This window comes from Otolemur garnettii, unplaced genomic scaffold (genome assembly GCF_000181295.1).
Source record: "Otolemur garnettii isolate 467f Iridium unplaced genomic scaffold, OtoGar3 scaffold00031, whole genome shotgun sequence".
NCBI lineage: Eukaryota > Metazoa > Chordata > Mammalia > Primates > Galagidae > Otolemur > Otolemur garnettii.
Genome location: NW_003852426.1, coordinates 363675 through 373768, shown reverse-complemented (window position 1 = coordinate 373768; position 10094 = coordinate 363675).

Sequence of the window (10094 nt, the reverse complement as noted above, 5' to 3'; positions counted from 1 at the left end):
CCCCCCCCGCACTTTCTTTGTTGAATAAGGAGCTGAGGCAGCATTTTCTTGCCCAGTTTAGCAAGGCCTGGGAAAGACCAGTCAATTATGTCTAAGACCATTTTGCTATCCCCAAAGGTTCCCCCTTGCCCAAATCTACTCTGTTGCTCACCTTCCCTGGTATTTTAAACAGAGCTACTCTCCCATTCCAACTCAGAGTTAAGCATATGTGAATATACTGAAAATTAAACAGGGAAAATTAACTGAACTTCTGGGACCCTTTAAGGCCTAGAATACCAGTAGAAATCATCTCATGAGGTCCAGAGTAGAGTTCATGTTTCTCTGAAACCAAGGCCAAGTGTATGAGATTTCCATAGCCAAGGAGGCAGGGGGACTCGCTGGAACCATCTATGGTCTTGGGGGAAGGATCTAGATACAGGTGGCTTTGGGGTAACAGCTATGATCACTGATCAGTAAATTATCTCTGGATTGCTCCTTTCGAGAGGAGTTTTAAAAAAGTCTAGTACATAGTGATTTTGATCAGCACATCTAGGAACACCATGGTAAATATCTACAGGAACAAAATCTCTGCCTCCAGGAGGGTATTCAGCTTCTGTCTCTTGTCTTCCTCAGCATCCTGGTTCTGCTTTCCTAAGAGGGAGTAGGGATAGAAAGCCAGGGCAGTGTGGGGAGAGGAAAGGAAGACAGTGGTGGTGTCAGAGGGAGTGAGGCATCTCCTTGTTGCCCACAAACCAAATCCATGGCCTGGCCTCTGGACAGGTGAGCTCCCTGCTCCACCAAGTTGATCTCCTAGTCTTGTCCTTAACCATTCCAAGTACTCTGCTGATCCCCTGCTAATCAAAGTTTTAACTCTTCCCCTGTCCTTTAAGTGACTGCTCTAGTGGCTCTGGGTCTCACTGGTCTCTTAGTCACCACATTGTCTCAGGAGTTGCCCACTTGGTACGTGTTACATGCTGCCTGAGTCACATGTACATCTTATCTCTGCCTGTAGTTCTGTAAGCTCCTAGAGCAGTGGTTCTCATGACCACTCAGTCACGACCCACAGGAACTGTATTAAAGGGTCATGACATTAGGAAGGTTGAGAACCACTGTCCTAGAGGGAGGACACCATATCTTGTATTCTTCATGACACCTAGTGCAGTGCTGAGCACAGAGTAGGTGCTCAATAAAGACTTGTTGAATGAATAGCCTGGAGATAGATGTGTGTGTATATATATAACTCAGATGTAACTAGACCTTCTCAACTGGATACAAAGAGGTTCCATTGATAGCAGTAGCCTAGGATTTTTCTTCTGCATATATGTCTAGAACTCGGCTTTCTGTCTTCTGTTTACACACATGCTGTCATTTCTGGAAGTCCCCAAAAAGAGCCTCCCATGGGACACAGACCAGCCATTGTGTGGCTTTACCTTCTTTCTCCTGCAGTGGTGCCCCTGAGCTGAGGTCCTGCATCTTAGAGCATATGATGAGCCTCCTTGACAGGGGTGATGTCCAGCATGGCACACCTAAAATCCTACCTCACAAAATGAGCAGTGTCCCAAAGGAAATAAAATCTACAAAGATTCAGTCTTGCCTACTAACATGTCAACTGTTTAACCATTTCTTGTCCTGATATTTCAAAATTACCATTTTAAAGATGGAAAAGGAATATTGTATAAAACTGCCTCTAAGCTTGTGCTAGAAGCAAAGAACATATTTCCTCCGTGTACTCTCATTTGTGGACTCATCTAAGGTCTGTATTTTTTATATTCATATGTTTTAGTTTTTTAATGAACTATACTTGCACATATAGGCAATTATTTCTACAAAGCTTATTATAAAAAAACATTTCTGGCTTGGTGCCTCTAGCTCAGTTAGGGCACTGGCCACATACACCGGGGCTGGCAGGTTAGAACCCGGCCTGGGCCAGCTGAACAACAATGATAACTGTAGCAAGAAAATGGCCAGGCATTGTGGTGGGTGCCTGTAGTCCCAGCTACTTGGGAGGCTGAGGCAAGAGACTTGCTTAGGCCCGAGAGTTGGAGGTTGTTGTGTGCTGTGACGCCACAGCACTGTACTGAGGGCAACATAGTGAGACTCTGTCTCAAAAACAAAAACAAAAACAAAAACATTTCCCTGTCCCATTTTTCATCCTTTTTGGTAGGCTATTTTGGTGTTCACCTTTATTTTTTCTAAATAGTTTGCGTTTGGGGCCTTATCCTCTGATTTCCTGCTGTGGAGAAAGAAGGTTTAGCCCTCTGCTGTCTGTCCCTTAGCATACACTCACAAAAGACTCTCTTTCCTGTCTTCATCCTTGCAATGTGGTCCTAACATTAAGTAAGTATTCAGTATGGTTATTACTATGTATGTAAAAGATGGCTACACCTGGGTATGCATGTGGTCATGATTATTTTTTCTTTCTGCATGTTTTCCATGGAGTTAATAATTGCCTCCCTCCCATTTTGTTTCATTTCCTATATCCTAAACTTTTTAGCAGTTGTCCATAATCTCAAGATGTTAAGTCACCAAGTAGTGTTACCAATTTTGTCTTAACGTTTAATCTCTTCTGAAATCCAACCATAAATCTGGAATGGCTGCTGCTTCACCTGAGCATAGCTTCCTAGATCTCCATCATTCTGGGGTTCCTGCATTGTTTCTATTTCTTATTCTATGTTTTTCCTCTTAGTTTATTTCTCTTTGGTGAGACATTATCCAGTGGCTTCCTGAGAAATGGTGCATGGAAGTTGAATTTTTAAAATCATGAATATCTGGAAATATTTTTATCCCACTTTTATACTTATTTAATAGGTTCATTAGGTATAGAATTCTTGGTTAGGAACAGTTTTCCTTTGGAAATTTCAAAGGTATTGTTCTACTGCCTTCCAGCTTCCATTGTTGGTGTTGGAATTTTTGTGACACTCTTATTTCCAATTCTGGTATGTAGTTTATCTGTGTTATCTTTTCACTGGAAGTTTTTGAGTCTTATCTATGTTCTTACACTTAGATTTCTTGATGTGCTTTTGTGCTTATTCCCCCATTGTGCTGATTAATTCAGTGGATTTTTTTGTTCTACAAATTAATAACTTTTCAATTCTGGGAAATTTTATTGAATTATTTCCTTTTTTTTTTTTTTGAGACAGGAGCCTCAAGCTGTCCCCCTGGGTAGAGTGCCGTGGCATCTCAGCTCACAGCAACCTCCCACTCCTGGGCTCAAGCGAGTCTCCTGCCTCAGCCTCCCAAGTAGCTGGGACCACAGGCGCCCGCCACAACGCCCGGCTAATTTTTGGTTGCAGCCGTCATTGTTGTTTGGCAGGCCAGATTTGAACCTGCCACCTTGGGTGTACGTGGCTGGCGCCTTAGCCACTTGAGCCATAGGCGCCGAGCCTGAATTATTTCTTGATGAATTATCTGCTTCATTTTCTCTGTTCTCTCAAATCTATTATCTCCAGCCTCAATTCATTTATTGAGTACCTATGATATGCCAGGAGGTTCCTGTGTTACAACAGTGATAAGGTTAACAAAGTTCCTGCACTTATGGAATTTTTATTAGAGTGGAGAGTGACAAGCAATAAGTTAAAATAATAAAATAATAATTAGCACTATGCAAAGAACTAAAATAGGACTGTGACAGATAATGACCTGGTATCTACTTTATGATGGGTGATCAGAAAGGGATTCTTTGAGAAGATGGCTTTGAAGTTGAAATCTGAATGGTGAGAGAAGTCTAAGATCACACCAGCCAGAAAGAATGGCAAAGTTCTAAGACAGGGACAAGCTGGGTGCAGAAAGATCGTGTCTAGAATGTGGTTATGAGCGAGCAAAGCCATAGAGACGAAGGTGGAGAGGAAAGCAGAGACAAATCACGTGGGGTTTTATGGACTATGCTTAAAAGTTTGGATTTTTTTCCTAAGTACTACTGAAGTGTTATAACCAGAGGAGTAATGCTGCAATTCAGTAAGCAAATATTGAGTACCTATTATTTGCCAGGCATTGTTCTTGGCAACTTGGAATGCATTTTTTTTTTAAAGTTCCTTTTCTGTAGGATCTTATGTTCTAGAGGAGAGAGATAATAAAAATAAACAGAGCAAATACAAAATGTATAGTATGTTTAAAACTGCAACAGACAAAAATAAAATGTAATTACATTTTAATGGTATCTAGTTGGAAGAAGGAAGAAGTCAAGATGGCTGACTAGATGAAGCTAGTACGTTCTTCCTCTATGGAGAGGAACCAAAATAGTAAGTAGATGTTCACACTTTGAATAGATTGTCTAAGAGAAAACACTGGAATTCAACAGAGAAATGATGAGGAGCACCAAAGCAAGTAAGGAGAACGAAGAGAGGTGATTTGGTTGGCTGGCAGCTGGGAAAAGCTCTGGATGTGAGAAAAGGGTGAAAGAAGAAAACACCCAGGACTCCACACTCCCTCCTTGGATTTTCATTTGGGTTATTTAAATATGAAATGTTCAATCATGAATCAAAAGTTTATTATATCTCAGGAACCAGTACAATTAAAGTATGAGCCCAAACCAACAACATAGTTTTGCCATCTTAATGGTAGCTTGTTTATGCTAGTAGCAAAGAAGCCTGGAGTGTGAGTGGTGATGAAATTGCAAAAGACATTTTCCACAGCTTGTTCAGAATTGAGTATTTTTCCTTGCAAGAAATGTTCCAAAGCTTGGAAGAAGTGGTAGTCAGTTGGTGGGAAGTCTAGTGAATATAGTAAATGACAGTTTCCAATTTCATCCTCTATAGTTTGAGCAGCATTGTTTGTGTGACATGTGGGCAAGCATTGTCTTGAAAGAGGTTTGGCCTGTCTCTGTTGGCCAGTCTTGGCTGCTTAATTGCAAGCATCCTCATCATTTCATCCAGTTGGTTGCATTAAACAATCATAGTAATTGATGGACCAGGTGTCATGAAGCTGTAGTGGATACTACCAGTGCTAGATCACCAAACAGATGCCATTAGCTTTTTTTGATGAATTTTTGGCTTTGGACTGTGTTTTGGCATTTCATCTTTATCCAACTATTGTCCTGCATACTTGTGATAGTCAAAAAGAATTGGCTGGGCACGGTGGCTCATGCTTGTAATCTTAGCACTCTGGGAGGCCAAGGTGGGTGGATTGCCTGAGCACACAAGTTCAAGACCAGCCTGAGCCAGAGCGAGACCTCATCTCTAAAAACATCTGGACATTGTGGCGGGTGCCTGTTCTCCCAGCTACTTGGGAGGCTGAGGCAAGAGAATTGCTTAAGCCCAAGAATTTGAGCATGCTGTGAGCTGTGATGCCAGGGGACTCTACCAGGGGCAACAAAGTGAGGCGCTATCTCAAAAAAAAAAAAAAAATCCATTTTTTTCATGATATGTAACAATATAGTATAGAAATGGTTCATCTTTGTATTGTAACAGCAAAGAAAGGCAAGCTTTGAGACAATTAGTCTTCTCACACTTGTTAGATTCATGGAGCACCCATCTCCAGCTTTTTTTGTGTGTGTGTGATAGAGTGTGAAAAATGTCACCCTCAGTAGAGTGCTGTGGCACCACAGCTCACAACAACCTCAAACTCTTGGGGTCAGGTGATCCCCTTGCCTTAGCCTCCCAAGTAGCTGGGAGTCGCTAGGACTACAGGCACCTGCCACAATGCCCAGCTGTTTTTAGAGCTGGGATCTCACTCTTGCTCAGGCCAGTCTTGAACTCATGAGCTCAGGTGATCCACCCATCTTGGCCTCCCAGAGTGCTAGAATTACAGGCATGAGCCACTGTACCTGGCCCTATCCAGCTTCTTTACCTCACTGATTTGTTTCAAGTGCTTCAAAGTTGTTGGAATAGTAATGTCAAACCTTGCTGCTAATTCATGTATACATTGAGATGGATTCACTTCCATGAACAAGTTTCAGCTTATCATTATCAACCTTAGTCTTAGGTCACCCACATGGCTCATTTTCAAGATTAAAAATCACCAGAACAATGTACAGTAGTACCTTGGAATCTGAACTTAAATTCAAACTTTCAAAATGACTTTAACAATAAATTGAACTTTGAGGTAAAATATTAAAAATATTTGAATAAAAATGTAAATAAAAAAATATTAATACCCAAAAATATAAAAGCCTGTTTCATCACAATTGAACACTTGGTTTGAAACATACTCCTCACTATTCACAAACTCCTTAAACTACAAACTTTTCTGCTGCTTCCAGATTAGAACTGCAATCTCTCCACACATAACAACACTGTGGATTGCAGTCCTTTTTTAAAAAAGTTCTCGAACCACTCCCTACTAGCTTTAAACTCCTTATGAGCACTAGTATCAGGCATACCTTTCACTAAATCATCGGGAGGGCCTTGGCTTTCTCACAAATTATTTCAGAAATCACATCACCAGCCAGCTGTTTTTCATTAGTCCAAACTGAGAGGAGTTTTTCCATCTCTTCCACACTTTTTCGTTGTTGTTTGAGACAGTCTCACTATGTCACCCTCAGTAGAGTTGTGACATCACAGCTCACAGCAACCTCAAACTCCTGGGCTTAAGTGATTCTCTTGGCTCAGCCTCCTCAGTAGCTGGGACTACAGGCGCCCACCACAATGCCTGGCTATTTTTTTTTTTTTTTGGTTGCAGTTGTGATTATTTGGCAGGTCCAGGCTGGGTTTGAACCCACCAGCTCTGGTGTATGTGGCTGGCACCCTAGCTGAAACACACAAGACAGGCATTAAAAACATAAAATTAGCAGCGAAAGTCACACAAGATGCTTTCACTACAGCTTCTGACAATTAACTGAACAAAGTGTATAGGTGTCCTGAGCATTGGGGAAATGGATGCACGACATACTGGGCATTCAGATTCCAAAAGCATTCAGATTTTAGGCAAAATTTGCTTGAATTTTTCACTTGGATTCCACGTTGTTCAAATTCTAGAGTGTTTGGAGTCCCACACTCATTAGCAACATGCTTCCCAAACATTTCCTTGATAATTTGAGCTGTTTGCACTGCATTGGTTCCACAACAGAACTCATATGCAAGAATAACACAAGGCCAGGTGTGGTGGCTCCCACCTGTAATCCTAGCACACTGGGAGGCCAAGGCAGGTGGATTGCTTGAGCTCAGAGTTTGACACTAGCCTGAGCAAGAGTGAGACTTGGTCTCTGCCGGGCTTTGTGATGAGTACCTGTAGTCCCAGCTACTCAGGAAGGAAGAGTTTGAGGTTGCTGTGAGCTGTGACACCACGGCACTATACCAGGGTTGACAAAGTGAGACTCTCACAAAAACAGCCCCACCCCCAAAACCCCCACAAATTATCCATAGTTTCACAAAAATTTCTGTAAAAATTTTTTTGACAGATAATCACAAGCTATGCCATGTGTTTGAAAAAAAAATGAGAATGTACCTTAACAATAAAAATAAAACAGAAGTATGAAAGTGAAATGTCAGAGATGCCAACTGTCAAACTTAGTACTTAAGGAAATTGGACATTTCATTCCTAACCTAATATAATCTTAGCTACAGGAGAATGCCTTGGGCCTCAACCCTAACAGAGAACTGCCTAGAGATCACACATCAGCCTTGCTGTAGTAAGGGTATTCACGTGGAGTTCCACAGGCATCCAAGCCCAGAGTAGTTTTTGCATAGTGCCATGCTGAGAATCTGGATGCTAGGGGTGTGGTGTCCTGCTTTGAAACTGGACTGATGCAACCTCTACTGCTGCTACTGGACAAAAAGGAAGAGGGGAAACCAGGTGCTCCCCCAAACCCCAGGACAATTTCAACCACTGCTACAGGTTGCTGTTGAGACAAAAGTAAGCAAATTGCGCTCCGCATACTAGTTGCCCATGCACACTATTCAGCTGAGATGGCCCCTGCTCTCTTCTGGGGCAGGCTTATATACAGCCACCACAGCTCACATCTGAGCACTCTGCCAGTGACCTGGGCACCCCTGTGCCTCTGCTTGTTGCTGCCAGCATGGATGTAATACCAGGGGCCAGAGGGCTAGAGGATTTCCCCACCCAACCAAATCACAACCAACATCAACACCAGTACAGAGCACTTGGGTTCCAGTAGGTTGTTCCACTATCACTATTGCCATTACCCACATAACATCAGCTGCGCACAGGAGCCTGAGAACCCACTCAAAAGTCCGGCCTGCTTATGCTAATAACAGCTTGCAAGAAAATCACCTGGAGGACCAAGAATTGGCCTTCCAAGAACCATTCACAGTGGTGCCAGTGAAAGCTGCTCTGGGGTCTGAGAACAAGCCCACTCAGCCCACTGCTGCCAGCACTAGGGTCTGAAGATTGGCCCACTTGCCATCCTAGTCCCCAGCAAAACTTCACCCCAAAGCTTCCACTAATAATTGTACCCTAAGCCACTGAGAAAATAACAAGATACTGATCCTGTATACTGCTGAAGTCATACAGAGATCACACTACTGTAAGTACTCACAATCAAAGCCAGAGTGTCCTACTCAGCTAATGTGTATACATTTCAACATACACCGACAAAATCCTCTACAAAAACAATTTCGAAAACTAAGAAGACGTGACTGTTACACCAGATGCTCAGCTATCAATGTAAGGATGCAGGAAAAAAACCAAGGAAATATGACATAAACAAAGGAAGCCAATTTTCCAGCTACAGATTCCAATCAAGAAATTAACAAAATCTTATATCAATTCAAAATACAGGCTTGGCACCTGTAGCATAGTGGTTATGGCACCAGCCACATACACCGAAGTTGGCAGGTTTGAACCTGGCCCCAAGCCTAGCCCGGGCCAGCTAACCAACAATACAACTACAACAAAAAATAGCCAGGCGTTGTGGTGGGTACCTATAGTCCCAGCTACTTGGGAGGCTGAGACAAGAGAATTGCTTGAGCCCAAGAGTTTGAGGTTGCTGTGTGCTGTGACATAGTACTCTACTGAGGGTGACATAGTGAGACTGTCTCAAAAAAAAATTCAAAATACTGATTTTAAGGAAAGCCAGTGATACACAAGGTAATTCTGAAAAAACAATACCAAGAAACCAGAAAATTCAGGATAGAAAGAGAAATTTACCAAAAAGATAGATTAAAAAAAACAACAACCAAATACAAATTCTAGAATAGAAAAAATTATTGAAGGAAATATAAGATACATTTGAAAGCTGTGACAATAGATAAAGGCTGGGCGAGGTATCTCATGCCTGTAATTCTAACACTCTGGCAGGCCAAGGCAGATGTGTTGCCTGAGCTCACAAGTTTGAGACCAGCCTGAGGCAGAGGGGGACCCTGTCTCTAAAAAAAAAAAAAATAGCCAGGTGGGGTGGCTAGTGCCTGGAGTCCTAGCTACTTGGGAGGCTGAGGCAAGAGAATTGCTTAAGCCTGAGAATTTGAGGTTGCTGTGAGCTGTGACACCATTCTATTGAGGGCAACAAAGTAAGACTCCATCTCAAAAATAAATAAATAAATAAAATAGACTAGATAAAGCAGAAGAAACAATCTCAGGGCTTTAAGACAGGACTTTTGAAATAAACCAGTCAGACAAAAATAAAAAAGAAATGATCTAAGACTTTGTGACATTTGGGACAATAAAAGTTACCAAATATACAAATTATTGGTATCCCAAAGAGTGAAAAGAAAATTAAGGGATTAGAAAATCTACTTAACAAAATAATAGATAAAAACTTAAAATATCTCATAAGAGATTTAGACATTCAGATACAAGAGGCTCCACATACCCTAGGCAGATACAATGCAAAAAGGCTTTCTCCACAGCACATTATAATTAGACTGTCTAAAGTCAAAGAATCCTAAAATAGCAAGAGTAAAGCACCTACGCATCTATTTAAAAACCCATCAGAGTAACAGTGGACTTTAAAGCAGAAATCTAATAGGCTGGAAAAGAATGGGATGATATATTCAAAGTACTGAAAGAAAAAAACCCACCCTGCCAATTAAGAATAGTAGAACTGGCTCAGCGCCTGTGGCTCAAGCGGCTAAGGCGCCAGCCACATACACCTAAGGTGGCGGGTTTGAATCCCCAGCTCCAGCCCTGGCCGGCCAAACAACGACGGCTGCAACCAAAAAATAGCTGGGCGTTGTGGCGGGCGCCTGTAGTCCCAGCTACTTGGGAGGCTGAGGCAGGAGACT